We start from the raw sequence: 18103 nt of genomic DNA, 5'->3' as shown, positions 1-18103 counted from the left end.
TGTATCATTTCAGCCATGAGTATTTTACTATAGTAACAAAAACTGTACTAATACATCATCTAATCTGATAAAATTAATATTTCACTAAGCTATTCTATATTCATTTCAATTTTTGACTTATATGGGTTTATTTCTATAATCTCATTTCATATGTTATTTGTGATTTTTTTACTTTAAAAATGATTTATCCTATTGGATAAATAGAGATGTTACTATTCTTTGTTCTTATTTCTTATCCTCTCTTGACTTGTAAATTACAGATCCTGTATCTATTCTTACAGAATTACTTATATATTGAATTTATTTATTTATTAATAAATTTAGTGTTGGGGGTGGAACTCATGACCTTGCACATTCTAGGTAAATGTTTTACCAGTGAGATATAGTTTTCTAGCCCTGAGCATGTTTATATAATAAACTCTAAATTCATTTTTCTATAACCATGTATATTAATAACATTTGTTCAAGTTCTATATATAAAATCTCAATAATTAACATTCACCCTTTAATCATAATTTTGCCATGTCATGGGTTGCCATGATATTGTGTTTTCTGGAAGTTCTCATCAATTCTTATTTCCTTAATTCAGGCAGTCATACCTACAAACATTGTTACCATTGCACTTGCTGGACACATTGGCTGGGTATAACATTCCAGGGTTGCGATTTCAGTTTCCTGTACCTTGCTGTAGATTCTCCTATTACCTTCAGTATTTGTGTAGATATCTGAAGACAGTAGGCCTTCTGTCTCATAAGTCCTTTGCTTATATGACTGCAGAAATCTTTCCTTATCCCTGGATTTCAAGAAATTGACTAGCATATGACAAACGGTGAATTCTTCCATAGCACTTCTTTTTGAAGCACATAAACTTTTGATCCATGCATACATTTATTCTTTCATTAAAAAATCCCCCCCTTTTTTTATTCCATTAGTTGTGTGCAGGAGACTATTATTAAGATGCCTGGACCCATGGCCTTTAGCCCATCCAATCCACATCCTCCTCTCAGAGGGTTTGTGTGGATTTTGCAATTGTTTGTCACTCAGTGCTTTGCCTTCTAGATGTAAACCATTGACTCTGCAAAAGATTGTTCAATCTTTCTTTCCTTTACACACCTTCCTCCTAGGGAGATCTAAATAAAGTTTGTTGTTGTTGTTATTCTTTTTATGAGACTCTGACATTTAGACAGGAGCTCAATATCTACAGTTTCATCCAGGGTTTTCCTAGCCTGTCTGTGCATCTCTCCAAATTGGTGTTTCACATTGATAAAAAATGTTTTAAAATCCTACAATTCAAACATAGAAAAAAATCTTTAAAATAATGTGTTACAGATTTTCCTGACTTATTGGGGTTCAATTTTTTTAGTTTTACTTTATTATGGTACAAACATAATAGGCATTATCAATAGACTTTCTAGCTATGATCCAACTTGATTTTTTTTCAGGCTGGTGATGTAGTATCGTACTCCCTTGGTACTGGGTAGTAGTAGCAGCAAGAAGCTGCTCCGCGTTGCCATGCAATCACAAGGCTCAAGAACTGATACTCTACTGTTTGTCATGTTGCTAAGCTACGAGATTCTGTAGGTTAGATGCATTTTCAACTTACAATTTCTACTTATAGTGGGTAAAGCAAGAAGAATCTCTCTGATATTTTCCAACGAGCAGCTAAGCAGCTTAGGTAATTATTCAGATTGTTTTGTTTTTGATAGTAAGTACTGAGAGTTACTTTGTGAAAAGAAAAGCCAGGAGCAAGTAAAAATGATATGAGCTCATGCAACTACTAGCTACAGAGATATCTCCTGATTTTCTAGATTTCTTAATTCCCTTCTCACTATATTTTTTAATTTTACCTTTTTTTTCCTATTAAGATCCACAGAACAATACAGAGAAAGCAAAAAATATTTGTTTTATTGTGGATTTATTCACAATTTATGTCATTGAATAGAATTTTAAGCTAATTTTATGAGGACATTATAAGTCATCTAGTATACAGTGGCTAGTTAATCAGGAGAAGGAAATTTAGTCTCCAGATTCATGCTGTTATAAATTGAGATATTCTATCCAATTTTTTATGAAGGAGCAAAGGGGGGTTTCATTAAATTTCAAAGGCCTGTCTGTGTCCAACCATCAATGTGCTATTATTACACTTAATGTCTCATTCCTCATAAGGGAAATCTTTTTCTTTTTTCAAATCCCCTGTCACTTTCCAAATCATCGTTTTTGAGAATCTACCAATCAAAGGAAATTGCGATTCTTTGAGCCTCTCAGCTGTACTCTTTGTTACCATGGAAACCAAGCCAAACTGTTACCAAGGTTACCTCCTGAAACCATTATTTCATTCTCATTATCAGCTTTTCCTAGGATTAATAAATTCTTTGATATTTTGACATAAATGATGCTATATTTGTGTATAATTTATGGACTGGTATAAGGCTATTTTTAATTCTCTCCCCTTTAAAATTATACATAGCTGCACATATAGTTCAAGATGGAAAGACAAGCACACTATTGTGATAATATTTTGAGCAATTGATTGTCTGGCAAGAGAATTAATTAGAGATTGAGGCTGGGAATAATTTCCCTTTAGCACAGATTTGGTAGCTAAAGGTTACTTTTTTTTTTTCCTACACATGATTTCATTCTGCAGAACTGTATACCATAATATTATAAATGCTTCTGTTGGTCTTCTGTTTTTGTAATCAACCTATGGGTGGAGCCCAGAGGACCTGGCTTTAGACAAACAATAGAAGGTACTCTGTAGAAGCCCTGAAAACACAAAAGCAATTGTGTGTAAATATGTAAATCATGGCAACAGGAAATGTGATTTCATTAAATAGCTAATCTAATATTGTTGAGAGTCAACACTATTTAACAAATCAGGAATCTGGAGTATATCTTAGAAGAATCTTATATTTTCAGATATTTATAATATTTCAATATTTGAAGACTTTTAGAATGTTTTAAAAATATCTTCTGATACCCACCCAAAGGCAAACAAACCCAAAACACCAACTATTAAAAAGACAATGGACTCAGAGGTGGGAGTTGGAGATATGACACTCTTACTTTAAAACTTTTATATGATTTGGCATTTATGTTTCGAATATTCGAATATTCAGTGCTCGAAACAAGCTTCAAATGAATGTCTTTGTTCTTTTGCAACGTGGAGTGGTGTTTTTCACAGATAAGGGAATGTGCAAGAGTTTTTGTCCGCCCTGATTGAAGATGAGCACAATCACACGTGGTAGATTTTGTAGAAGGGTCTGACTCTCCACACATTTTACAGGTTGTCTCTTTGTTTCCTTTTTTTTTTTTTTCCTAGTAGGAGGTATGTAGGAGTGGAATCTAGGGCCTGGATGGGGTGCATGAGCACAGGGACGGGCGAGACCTGCAGTGCCTGGGTGTGACACATGGATGTACCTCCAGGAGTTAGGGGACTGAGAGGAACCAAGAGACACTTCAAGACAGAACAGGAAGGTTTAACTACAAAGGATTATTTATAGATACATGGACATGAGATCTAAGAGGAATCACCTGAGTCCACTACTCAGTCTCACAGAAACAAGCAGGTGGATGACAGAAGTGACAGAGAGAGAGAGAGAGAGAGACAGACAGACAGACAGACAGACAGACATTGGCTTCCTGGAGAGGGTAAGATGAGGAGAGCTATTCTGATCACCGCATTCTCCTCCCATCTTGCACCTCCCCATTGGCTAAATTCCATTGGGAAGCCGGAGAATGTGAGGCTCTCTTTTACAGAGGAAAGAAGTCAGCCTCTCTAGGAAGAAACCAGTGTAAGGATAGGTGGAGAAGGGAGGAATCGATCTTTACCCAAAAGGAAAACCCTTTTCTGGTTTTGTTACAACTAAAATTGTTCACCTTTCAGAAAAATAGTGATCACTATACAAACCTGCCATGTGTAAAATGTGAGCGACCTCCTCTGAGATAGGGAACACTGTATATGGTGTACCCAGCTAAGTCATGTCCTGGGTCTGAGCAAATCTTCAGAGTGAAGAATCTGGCCTGGCCCCGTGCAGGACATCTTTTAGTTACAATGCCATACTGGCCAGGAAAGTGATACTACTTTGAATTTAAATTTCATTACATCAAAGGGACATCCTGATGGAACTTAAAAGGTGGAGAACTAATCCCATAAAAGTAGAATTTCTTTGAATTGTTTTTTCTCCAGCCCTTATTTAGGATGGACATCTATCTATCTATCTATCTACCTACCTACCTACCTACCTACCTATCCATCCATCCATCCATCTTCTATCTCCTGATTAGGGAACTCAACAAAATGGTTCCTTTCAACCTTACTTGTTTATATTTAGAATTTTATTTTTATTTATTTATAGGCGGTGCTGAGAATCGAACCCAGTGCCTCACACATACTAGGCAAGTACCCTACCACTGAGCTACAACCACAGCCCATGGAGCAATGACTTTAAATAAAGACCTTTTGCTTAAAAAAATGCTTGCAGGCACCTCTGGAGTCCTTGTTTCACTTGAGAAAAGTGTTTGAAGGATGAAAAGAAGAAGGAAGAAAATTCCTGTGCATTAGATGTAACGTTAGGGGATCAGATAGGTGGATGCTTCATTTAATTTAGTGAATTACAGCAAACTGACAAGTTGAGTCATTTTTTTTTTATCCATTTTATAAATGCTGTGTATGTTGTCTACAAAATTTTATTCCAATCATGTCTGTTGACTGGAATTCTGCTGAAGGTGATTATGAGCCATAAAATACCACAAGTTAGGAGAGGAACAAAATGTGAAAAAAGCTTAGCGCCAGGCGGCTTATGAATAACCATGTGATCTGCCAAGGGGGTTCATGTTGCTTCTTGGGACCTGACATTTGTCCACTCTGTTAGAACTCTCCTGTTGACGGCCCTCTTATATTTATCAAGAACAGAGTGTTGAGGGATGAACAGAGTTAATAAGCAACCGCAATCTCCCCATTTGTATGACTGAGTCTAGGAGCCCTCTGTATCAGGTAAAGGTGTGAAACTCCACCTTCCATTTACACAGAAAGCTTGATGACTCTGCTACCAGGAGAGAGTTGAGGAGAAAAATCACTTATAACAGTTGATTTTTTTGTTTACTTAAACTGTGATTAACAAAGTAGGAGACCCTAGGAGGTCTCACAGAAACCCACCACACCCTTTCCTTCTGTTATCCTGCTAGAGAAAGAAAAGATCAGATTGTCTACTAGTTTATGTAAACACAACAATAAAAACTATACTTCATAGTTGCAGTTTTAAAAACCACTCTATATGGCAAAAAAAGACTTTAATTCATTTTTTTTACTGCTTTAGTTTACTTGTAATTATGTATATTAGTGAACAAGAGAATTCAAAGAAGGAAGCCAATTAGTTAAGGAAAGTAGAAACAATAAAAAATCAATAAATAAAACAGCAGCAAGGGAAAAAATGAAAATGTGGTAGTATAGAATTCGGCTGCAAGCATTTATCGATAAGGAAATGGAGTCGGGGCTTATATGTTATATGTTTAATTTTCCCCCTCACATTTTATCTTCTTTGTGATCAGGAAGAACTTGTGAAATGTCACACTGGTCCTTCCCAGTTGCTCCCCAGAGGGCTTGTTAAAATAGAAAAAGCAGGGGCTGGGGATGTGGCTCAAGTGGTAGTGTGCTCACCTAGCATGCGTGAGGCACTGGGTTCGATTCCCAACACCACATCAAAACAAAATAAAGATATTGTGTCCACCTAGAACTAAAAAGTAAATATAAAAAGCAAATGATAGCTTTGCAGAGATGTTGGGGACTCTCAGGGCTCCCTGCTCCATCTCTTTACCTTCAAGCATGTTGAACAAGTCATTTGGGCAGATGAACCTGGAGAGACAGTGATTCCACAAACTATTCCTAGTAATTCATGGTACTGTTTGGTAAAAATCTATGGGAAACACTCTGTGTAGGAGCTTCACTATCACATGAAAGAAAATGTGAAGGACTATTTCTCTCCCTTATTCGGCTGTCAGTTTCAATGCCAGGCCCTTTGTCTCCTTCACTGAACAGAAGCTTCCTCAAATATATGTCAATATTTGCCTTCTTTGCTTCCGCCCCCCCACACCCTCCATTCACCACCTAGACAGGAGCAATCTGCCTCCACTCCCCAGTTCTAAAGCTGTCACGTCTTGGAAACTGGTGTTTCCAAGGCAACATATGGCGCTGGGTTGCCAGCACTAAATATGCTTTGAAATCCTTATTCACTTGACCTCTCTGGGCGCTTAACTGCTGACCTCCTTTGCTTCAAAACTTTCCTTCTTTGGCTTATTTAACGTTATTTCCTCCTGGTTTTGCTTTAATGACTCAGATGGCTTTCTTTGCTTTTCGTTCCGGTGTTATCTAGGAGGCCTCCTTGCTCTTTTGAATTTTATCATGTGTACTCTAGCCCTGAAAGATCTTATCAATGCCCTGGCTCTGATCTTGCTCAACTCTAGAATTCAAAATATTACAGAATACATGTCATCTGCTTTTTTATATAAAATCTTTTATTGAACAGTTGACATAATTAGCCAAGCTGATTTCTCCCCCAAATTCTAATAGACGGGGTGAGGTGGTACATACTGACAATCCCAGCTATTTGGGAGGCTGAGGCAGGGGGATTTCAAGATTGAGGCCAGCCTGGGAAACTTAGGAGACCTCAAAATAAAATGAAAAGGAGGTGGCCACAGTGGTGCACGCCTGTAATCCCAGCTGTTGGGGAGGCTGAGACAGGAGAATTGCGAGTTCAAAGCCAGCATTAGCAAAAGCGAGGTGCTAAGTGACTCAGTGAGACTCTGTCTCTAAATAAAATACAAAATAGAGCTGGGGATGTGGCTCAGGTTTTGAATGTCCCTTAGTTCAATCTCTGGTATCAAAAATAAATAAATAAATAAATAAAATAAAAAAGAAAAGGGTTGAGGATGTAGCTCAGTGATAGAGTGCCTGGGCTCTATCTTTTGTAACACACACACACAATTTCCAACAGTGTATAAATTTTATGCATACATGTGCACAACTACCCACATCCACATTGCCCTCACCATCAACATCCATAATGATAATTTTATGATAATTTGTATTTTCATCAATCCTAAAACTCTGCTGCCGCAGTCCGGCTGCAGCAAAATAACTGGGGGGGTGACGAGCAACTTGTATAGATTGATACAGCAGGAGTGGGAGCCGTTTATTGTAGGACAGGAGGGGTATAAATACACTACACACAGCTTGTCTTAATTAACATAAACTAGATACAGCAGTCAACCAATAAGGAATCTCCACACTTAATGGCTCGCTGGCGTTACTTCACAAACCACTCCCTCTGGCAAAATGCCAGGCGCCATCCAGACTTGTTTACAGACTCTAACACTCTGCTATGTTCCTTTCTATGGGCCAGTTATGATGCTGGACACAGGACTTAGAATCAAATTAAATGCACCCATGGCTGTCCAGCAGCTCTGGGTTCCAAGACTCTCAGCTCCCTCTTAGAGGTTACCAATCCAACTCGTTCTTCCCGATCATGGCTTGTATTACACTATAATGTATTTGCCTGTTTCCTTATGTATTTCTCTTACAGAGCATTGAAAGAACAGGAATTCTGTTTACGTTTCATTCCAAATGTATGTTAGTTAGTTTCTGTGAATGGATTTTTACCCAAGCGTGACATATCCACTGTCTTAGTCTGATTGGGTTTCTATAAAAATAAAAATAAAAATAAAAAAACCACTATAAACTCAGTAGCATACAATAATAGAAATTTAGTCTCACCTGTTTGGAGACCAAGAAATACGAGATCAGGGCATGGAAGATTTGATGTATGATGGGTTCTTATTTCTGGTTTACAAATGGCACCTTCTCTTTGTTGTTTACGTGGTGAAAGGGGTGAGGTGTCAGTCTTCTTTTAAAAGGGACAAATCTCATTCATGGGGGCTCCTTCTCCTGATTTAATGATCCCCAAATCTCCACAGGTTAAATGCCATCACCTTAAAGACTAGGGCTTTGCCATATGAATTTTCATACTCCGACCATAGCACAAATATTAAATATTCACATTTAATATTTAAATATTATGTAAATTTGCTATTCAAAGAAAAATCTTATTCTCTCCTGAGTTTCATTTTCATACTTCTGCAATTATTATTATTTTTTCTAGAGTATATTCTATGTAGCAAAGTATGTGTTTGGTATTTGTAAACAACAACAAAAAAAGGGTTCCTAAGAAAAAAATCCATGTGATTTCTGGTAAAGGATTGGATTATGTGACCAAAGACTCACACATACAGCCTGATGTAAGAAAAAACAAAAACAAACAAACAAACAAAACACTGGCTAATGAAAGCATCTAGAATTCTTGGTGTGTGTGTGTGTGTGCGCGTGTGTGTGTGTGCGCGCATGCACACATGTGCAGTGTGTGTGTGTATCCCATTCCAGCTAGAATATAAAAGAAGTGACATAGAGTTTTTAAATCTTTTCATTTAAAAATTCTTACAATGTAATTTTATTAGACCTGATATTACAATGAAAAAAAAAGTCAACTGATACTACCTGAAAAATCACAGTGAAAAAAATGGATTATATTTTACATCATTTTTACTTGTGCTAGGGTAAGGACATTCTGTGAAGTCTCTGACGTTGCATACAGATATGTATGTATACAAATAATTTTATTGGAGAAGCATTGTGGTTTTTTTTCAAATGATCGGAGGGGTCTGTTTTTCTCAAAATGTCCAGTACCATGCTGACAACACTCTTTGATCCATGTTATATTTTACAATACGACCAAAAACATATTTTCAAAGAAAGTGGCACGTGAATACCTTGAGCAAAAATAAAAAATTCTCTTTTGGTTTTGAAATTTACACTACACAGAAATGCAAGCTTTCTGGATGCTGACCCCAGAAGGGCATTTCCATTTGTATTTGAATAGACTCATTTCCAAATTTGGAGGGTAGCCCATGTTCCATTACCATGCAGCCCACAACGTGCTTGATATTGCTAATTAGGGTGCAAATTGTGGTGGTATTTCTGGTGACCTGGACATGTGTTCAATAGAAACAGAAATGAGCCCCTCAACTCATTTCACATAGGCCAGAAAACATCTGCCAGATGGTTATAGCTCTCAGTAACTATTAAACTGGATCACATTTGAACAAATGACTTAGATATATAGTGTTTGAAAGCTTATTGTGAAATTTCTAACATATCCATGGAGATTAGTCTTAATGAAAAACTACATTAATCTACCTCATGCATTGTGATTAGTCTAAAATGGATAATTCCCTCTCACTTTTGCTAAAGTCAAGCAAAAAAAAAATGCCTTTGTCCGCATTTATATAATGCTGACAAAACATCTGGGAGATTTATTGATATAAAAGTATCTATTAGGATATCAAAATTAATTTCAATTCCCTGAGTTATCTTATTTTAATTAACAAATCCATGATCCTGTTCTATTAATTAGCATGCGGAAGGAAGAAGTTAGAGACGAATTTAATTCCAACAAAGCATTTATCTTCTACAATAATAAAAGGAGTGTTAACAATCTTGATCTAATTTGTTTTACACATTTAATAAGTCTTGAAATTCCATCTAGAAGAGTAATATAAATAATATTAATTACTTTTAATTTAAAGCTTTATTTTTAGTGTGCATATTTTACAAGCTTCGATATTAGTGCACTGTAATTCTAATATTGTATCTTTTAAAGATTATTAATGTTAGCATGAGTTCATTTTATGTTATATTATTAAACTTTCTGTTGAGCATAAATCTTATATCTATTTCATTCTCCATTTTTTTTTTCCTGATCCACCATTTGGTATAACTAGGCAATAACATGGGTACAATCTGTAAATAATTTCCCGTTCTGCCCAAACCTGTCATTTCTACATGGTCATTTTTTCCCCCTGGATTGCTGTTATTGGCATATTCTTGCATTTTAAGCTTATCTTTAATGCAGCTAAAATATTTAGACAACAATATAATTAAAAGATTAACTATACATCAGAGGCATTGAAAGCACTAATATGGTGGAAAATGTTTTGCAATTTCAAATACTCCTCTTCCATCCAGCCACAAAGGATGTCTTCAGGTGATTTAAGATTAGAGAAGCTGGATTATGACAGCACAATGTCATGGTTCTGAAAGTCCTCATAGAATCTTTCCTCTTACAACTGTTATGTCGCCAGCATGTTGTATTCAAAGACGTCCCAAAATTATTTTCAATAGAACTGATAGTCAACATCAAAATTAAAAACAATCGACATGGCGTATGATTTCTGTTTTTGAATCTGTCATACTCTATGCCATCACAAATAAAAGGTCAGGTAGTGGATATTTTAGGCTTATGGCCTAAAAGGCAAAATGGAGAGCATTATGCAAGTCATTAAGTTGTAGTTCAGAATCAGGTTTTAACAAATCTTATTGACTTAATTCAAAAGGAACAATGATTGAAGATAACCTTGGTAATGTTGGTCTACTAATGAATGGAATCTGTTTTAGAAGGAATATTTCACTTAAATGAATTTCAGAGTTTGTCTTCTTTCATCAAAATTGATTTCCAGTGTTTGCCTGTCTATGCTGATCTGTAATGAGATTTTACGTAGTTCGTCTTTGAAAATGCCCTTCCACAGATTGACATGCTAAACACGATATGAACTCACAGGCATATGGGAGGGGCTTGCAGAACCTGTCAGATTCTTTAGATGCTTGCCTTTTAGCATGTCATTGCATTTCCGATTGTTCACTTCCCATCAAAGTTTGGGTAGAAGTGCCTCACTTATACACACGAATGAATTTTGAAATATGGAAATTTCCTTTGAAGTTGAAACTATAAAACTATGGTTTAAATTTGAAAAGTATACCTTTTGCAGTATTGTGTGGGAATGGCGGTATTCCTTCTGATCTTAAATTCTGATAGTCCCGGAAGTGTATGATGCAGCTTGATGTTACTTGGTCTTCAATGTGAACTGTCATCCCAAGGTTTTCCTGTAATATACATTTTGTGTATTAGTGCTGACTTACCTTCAAATCTTAGGCCAGATTGATAAAGAACGGGTGTTAGAGTCTGTAAACAAGTCAAAATAACACCTGGCATTTTGCCAGGGGAATGTTAAAGTTCGTAAACAAGTCTGGATGGTGCCTGGCAAAATGTCAGAGGGAGTGGTTTGAGAAGTAACAAAACCGAGCCATTAGGTGTAGAGATTCCTGATTGGTTGACTGATGTATCTAGTTTATGCTAATTAGATAAGCTGTGTGGAATGTATAAATACTGCTCCTGTCCTGCAATAAACGGCTCCTACTCCTGCTGTATCAACGTTCACAAGTTGTTCGTCACCCCCCGGTTATTTTGCTACAGCCGGACTGCGGCATATGGGAAAAGGTAATTTTCAGAGGAATTCAGTGTTCAAAATAGTAGTTCAAGGCAATTCTTCAATACAAAATTTCACTCTTTGCCCTGATGCAACAAACAAATAAACAAAACAACAACAATAACAACAAAAAAACACAATAAAATATTGTCAAAACTGAACTTCCGAATTGCTATGTATTAGAAAAAGGGTAGTAAGTTTCTATTTGTAATGCAAATTCATAGAATTGATGATTTTATTCATGAAAGACAATGGTTGAGACCATCAGTAGGGCTTTACATAATATACAGTCTTTATTCTTGTTGTGCATATTGATATTAATACACTAAGTTAATAAAAGAGGCAGACACCATGGTTGACTTAGGTGTATAAAAAATCAATTAGGGGAATGGTATTAATGCAATGAATGAGAAGAAGCTGGAGGAGGTGGGGAGAAGTCTCAGGCTGTAATGAAGTTCTGATCTATACAAAGAAGTGAGGCAAGAAAAGAAGGGTCTTGCCATATAGTTTAAAAATTTTTATTATTATGATTTTTAACCAACACACCAAAAATCGTACATATTTGTGGGATAAAATATGATGTTTGAAGAAAGTTTTAGACAAACCCATCTGGAGTCCTTGAGCCAAATCGATCCATCAGAGAAGTCCCTGCTGTGCTCATTTGGCCTCAGCTCAGTTTTGTTGGTAGAGTCCCATGCCAAAGCCAGAGATCGGAGTCGTGCATTTCCTGGTGGACACTGTCTACCACTTGCTCCACAGTGGTTTGCGGAGAGCTCCTCTGTGGTTCTTATGGGCCCCTTTTCTTGAGAGGAAAACTTGGAAAGGAGAAACACGTGGGATGAACTAGAGCTTCAGTCATTGCAGTTGATACCAGGCTACAACTGGTGGTACTCAGCATTTTTCTCTCACACAATTCTTCCTAAATACCTGTGTGCTCAACTATCATCTCAGAAAACCTTGGTTGTTGTCCTGATCTTACTCTTTATTCCTGGGAGTCTCTCTGCTGGGTGATCATTACCATCTTATCTCTGTGTTGCTGCATGTAAATGTCCAATGAGGCAAGAGTCAGGAGGTGCCCAGGTGGATAATTTGAATTCTACAAGTTCTGTTTCGTGCCCATGTTGTGTGAAAGCATCCCTACCTTCTTCTGCTTCCTGAGATCAATTATCCCTGCTAGTATGGGAATTCTTACTTTTGTCTGTGATTCTTGGACAAGGGGAGCCCTGGAGGATTAGAAACCTTGGTGGCAGCTACAATTTATAATTGAATGGGATCATTGCTGTTTCACTTGGTAAGAGCATGCTTTTTTGGATTTCAGAACATTCATTCCTCCACAGCCCAGAGTTGTGCAAAATTACCCAGGGTGTCATTTGGAGTGAGGGAAAATAAGTCATTCTTGCTTCTACCCCTGATTCTCAAGTTATGTATTTTTACTGTTGGGGAATACAACATCATATTGAGGTTTCTGATTCAATGCCTGTAACTCATACCAAAAAAAAAAAAAAAAAGATATCCCATCCTTTCTTTCTTTAATAAAATTGACAATGGGCTGAGAAGCTCTACAGACCTATCCCAGCATTCCATGAAATCAACAAATTTTGTGCAGTTGGTCTATGGTTTAACCAGTGGATTCTATGATCATGAACTCACTCTCATACCTTTTCCACTGTTCAGGTGCTATGTTACATGAAATCCTTGCCTTTGGATTCCATAATACAAACCCTTAAAATTCCTACTGATTGAATCTGTGCAGGTAAGAATGGCAAATCCACATCAAGAATACACATCTGTCCCTTTTTTTTAAAAAAAAAAACTATCCTGATGGGCTTTCTAATATGACAAGAGTCTATATATTCTCCTGCCTCCAGGTGGTCAGTTTGTTTCCTCAAGTAATATTGCCATACTGATGTCAAGAACTGTGAAGGATCTGAAAGTCTGTCCTATGTGCAAGTTAATAAATTTGCTGCCATAGTCTCAAATACTTTGACAGAAGACATAAGATTCCTGGATCATAGACAATGAGCAGTTATTACTTCTTGAAATTGCAATAGTCAGAATATCACCATTTTTTGCCATTAATATTGTTTTAATTGACAAATCCTAATTGTTTTGCATTTATGCTACACAATGAGAAGTTTTGATTTATGTATACAATGCGGAATACTTAAACCAAACTAATGAGCATATCTATCATCTCACTTAGCATTTTTTTTTGTGATGATGCATTTGAAATTTACTCTTAGAAAAATGCAATGCCTTTTTATTGACTATTGTCAAGCTGATGACCAATCAATCTCAAAACTTATTCTTCCTACCTAACTGAAAATTTACACCCTTTGAACAGCATCTCCCTATTCTATTGCTCCCTCCACCTTCCCATCCCACCCAGCCTCTGGTAACTATCATTTCACTCTATTCTTCCAAATGTATCATCATTTTGCTCTGGTTTCCCTAGCCATCTTTCCCAAAGAAGTTTGTGAAAACAATACATTTAATGAATTGAATTATAGGACAAGCTTAGCAAATTCAGCTATTTCACAATGGGAAGTAAGCTTACATCTGTTGACTGGGAGAGGTGTTATTATTTTTTACCATGTATAATAAACAAACCTGTGCTTTGTTTCTATGGAAGACACAATCTAACTATCAAACATATTTGCTATTTTAAAAAGCCTTTAAACTGAAAGTCCTGAACAAAAGGAACCAGTATCTCTGCTAATAAAACATTCACACATGTGTGAGACACGTGGATAATTGTTTTCAACTGTCAGTGCACAGTTGCTCTGTTGTTGAGCATGTTACCCATTCAGAAGCAAGAATAACATAGAACTGGGAGTGGGAGTCCCTGCTCATAGCCACATGGAGCTGTTAACTCTGCCACCGTGACCATTCCTCCAATGTGCTTCCTCTCCTATGTCTGGAGCTGCTGCTGCTGCTATTTGCTAATGTCAATTGGTCAAGTAATTTTGTCTGCTTAGTTGTCCAGTTCCTTTTTCATGCATGATTTCTGGTGGATACTAATATTGATTTGAAAAATCTCAGTATCTCTTCACTCCATTTGTCTAGATACGTGACTCTTCTATGTGGGTATTTTTGTCTCTAATCTTTCAACCCATTCTTACTAGTCTGCTGACCAGAAGGCTAGGTATTGGCTGCTGCTAAGAAATCAGCATATTCTCACCTTTGTACATTTGTTCCAGACGAAGTAGATGAATATGTGCATGCTTGCTGCTCAGCCCACAAGAAGATATTTCCTTGTGGGAAGAGTTTCCTCCTGCAGTGTCTTTTAAGGCCACTTATGAATGTGCCTACAATGTAGTCACTCTCTGTTTTCTGTTTATAGTGATGTACTGAACTACTAAAAATAAACCAGATTTCTGGTTTTCATCCTTATTCAGCTGGTCACGTGAACCCTCTTACACTTAAGGAGATACATACAGATGCACAGACAACAAAACTATGCCCAGTGGCTGCCGGAGAGCCCTAGAGAGAAAAGGCCTCAGCTGGGTCTTAGCGGATAAGAAGGTAACAGGGGAATTTTGCAGGCAGAACGGGACTTGGATGATGTCAAGCTGGTCATCCCACATGCTATACAACATAGTGTGTCTTCTTCAGAATGGAACCCATACAAAACTGCCAAGGCTTTGACCTTGATGTGCTCTTAGAATTGAACTCTGGCAAACTGCCAAAGGAAAATGTGATAGTAACTCAAAGGAATGGAGCTAACGAGGGGAAGTCATCTTTGGGCCTAGCCGGTTTTCTCACTGGTATACAGGAGGTGGTGCAACCAGAGAACTGCTTGCCTTACGTCATTGTTTTTGGCTCCAGGTACAGATTTGGACATTGGCATTCCTGTGTCTGTCACCTTCCAATAAGGGAGCGTGGATGAAAGCATTAGCAGAGCCAAAGCCTCTCCTGGCAATGCACACAGGGAAAATACCCGAGTGGCTGGGGTTGAGCGAAGGAAAGCAACAGGATAGAGTGAATAACGGGCCCCAGCTTCAGCCCTGCACAGAGCTGCAGGAGCAAGCGCCCAGGAGTACATTCTGTGTCTTGGGGGATGTCACCCAGATTTGTAGACATGGGGGAGCATGGCCCAATGTGGCCAATCTTCTGACCTTTCAGAGAAGGTAGAACTCTATTGTAAAACAATCGTCCCATCTTTTAAATATTAGAAATTAATTAAAAAAAAAAAGAAATTAATTTAATGTACACGTTAAGCAACAAAGAACTTGGAGTTCTTTGGTGGTATTACATACAACTGTAGACTGCTAGCTTGGAACTTCTTTGTCGGCCAAACCTGGCTTCTCATCTTCGTCTGTGAACAGCTGTGTGATTCTTGGGCAAGTTCTTTAACTTGGCAAAATATGCTTGCACACCATTGCAATCATAGTAACAACAGATCCTCCACAGCATTGTTGTAGCCCTTAGTACAGAGACAGGCCAGTTCCTGGCATGTGGCAGACTCTGATTGGATATTTGATAGTAGTTGTCCTAGCATCAATTTTTTACTTCAGGTACCAGGGTTCCCAGTAAGATTAATTATTTATAGTTAGATGAATAAAGGACAACTCCTACCCCCCAGTATTTAGAGAAAGAGAATTAACCCATTTTCTAAAGGCAGTAAAAGGCATGTCAAACAAGAGAACAAATTTAAAAATCCTCTTGACTAATAAGTGGAGTAATAAAAGAACAGGCGTCTTTCAGTGAAGACCACACATTTTCTTTTAAAAGAACTTAGATCTTCCATGAAATTCAGAGTTTGGTTATTTGATAATAAATCTGGCATTTCCTAAAACAGAAGACTTCTACTCATTGATCATTTTATTTCAGATGCTTCAATGTGAACACCTACATGTGCACAATGGAGTTGACTTGAATGTGTGCCTAAGAGGGGGTCACTCTGGGGACACAAGGTCACCGTGGAACTACACAGGCCACAAAACAGTATTACTAGCTCTAATGTAGAGTATGATTACACATTTGGTGAGCTAATGACATTTTTAAAAACACTTTGTAGATTTTGTAAAGCCAAATGACTTTCAGGATTCCCTTTGATGATAACACTGTTTACAATTCTGCTTTTGTAACCACAGAATTTGTTTCTTAAAAAGATTGTCATTTATGGGGATCTTTGCATTATTCTAAGTGTGAATAGTATTAAAATCTAAATTTTGAACATTTATTCTTAGAGAACTACGTTGAAGTATCTTGTACTTACATAGCCCTAAAGGGCTGTATCAATCTGCTGTCCTGGAAAACTATTTCAAATCATGGGCTTCAGGGTAAGCAAAATATGTACTTCAAATATAGAAATCATCTTTCTAGCGAAAAACAACTTTTATAATTCATGCAACAGACACCTTTCTGGACTTCACATTAAATTCACACCATCTAGAAAAAAACTCAAAATTACATCATGTCAATCTTCTGTTTGAAACTCTTCAATACTATGGAAGCCCTGAGAAAAATATCCAAACTTATGATCTTCAAAGCCTTACAAGCCTTGTTCCCTGCCCACCTCCCAGACTCATCTCCCGTTCCTCCTAGAGTCTCTAACTAAAGTCTCATCACTATCTGCAATGGTCCCAAACTGGAAATCACCAAGTATCTATTGATGGATAAGGAATTAGTTGTATAAACTATGGCATATCTGCTAAATTGAATACTGCAAGAGTACTTCAGAGTTGTGTGTGTACACATACATCACACACACACACACAAACACACACACTCAAGAAAGCAAAAATAACAATAAAAGTAATAGTTACTTCTTGGAGAAGAGGGAGCAAAGTGAAGAAAATAGGCAGAGGGGTAGGTGGCAGCTCTACCTCACACCGTATGCTTTGTTAGGTAGACCTGGCTTTCCAACCACCTATGAATTTCAATAACTGTAAAGCTAATTTAAATTTTGAGAAAAAAAAATCAATACCTAAAAGTCAAAGACAAAATATAATACAGGAACCATGTCTATGTTGGTGGCCTAGCCATACAGAGAAAGAAGGCTATTCTGTTCCTTATCACGCAGACCTCCCTTTAGCTTTTATATACTAGAACAGTTCTAGTTTTTTTCACGATAGGTCCTTTTTGCAAACAAGTCATGCCTGCCATGTGGGGGCCTCCCTGGGTCCATGTGGCCACAGACAGCACACACGTGCAAGCCCACATGCATTGTTCATACCTCAAGGTGGCTCCTGCTGGATTTTTAACCTTCACACATCTTCAACCAAGAATCAGACACAGGCTCTGGGACCCTGAGAATTCCAGAAATCTCATATCAAGTTCTCTAGGTTGTTGGGTTGAAGCCCTCCTGCTCAGTTTGAGGTAAGTAGGAAGATACTTTCCCCTGGCTGATAGGACTGGAGCCAAGACCCTCTGACTACTCTTTTCAAAAATCTCTTCTTTCAGAATCGCCCTTGAATCACCCTCCTCTCTGCCTCTTATATATCCTGAGGTGGGTGATGGCTATGGATCTGCCTATTTTTGGATTATCTCTTATTACATCTTCTCTGATTTCTCTTTCAATAATAATAGAAACTATTATTCTTTTTTTTTTTTTTTTTACTTCCCAGCTTTGGAGCTTTGACTGAAAGAAAATGTCCAGGACTTACCTGCATAAAGATTAAATGACCCTGAACAAATTTCTACAATGGTCAGAGCAGCCTGGACCACATACCTGGGGCAAGCTTCCAAGTTCCTGGCACTGGGCTACTCAGCCACCTTTAAGAATACC

This window comes from Marmota marmota, unplaced genomic scaffold, assembly GCF_001458135.2.
Source record: "Marmota marmota marmota unplaced genomic scaffold, marMar, whole genome shotgun sequence".
NCBI classification, from domain to species: Eukaryota; Metazoa; Chordata; class Mammalia; order Rodentia; family Sciuridae; genus Marmota; species Marmota marmota.
The sequence above is the reverse complement of the archived record's forward strand: the minus strand, read 5'-3'. Positions refer to the sequence as shown.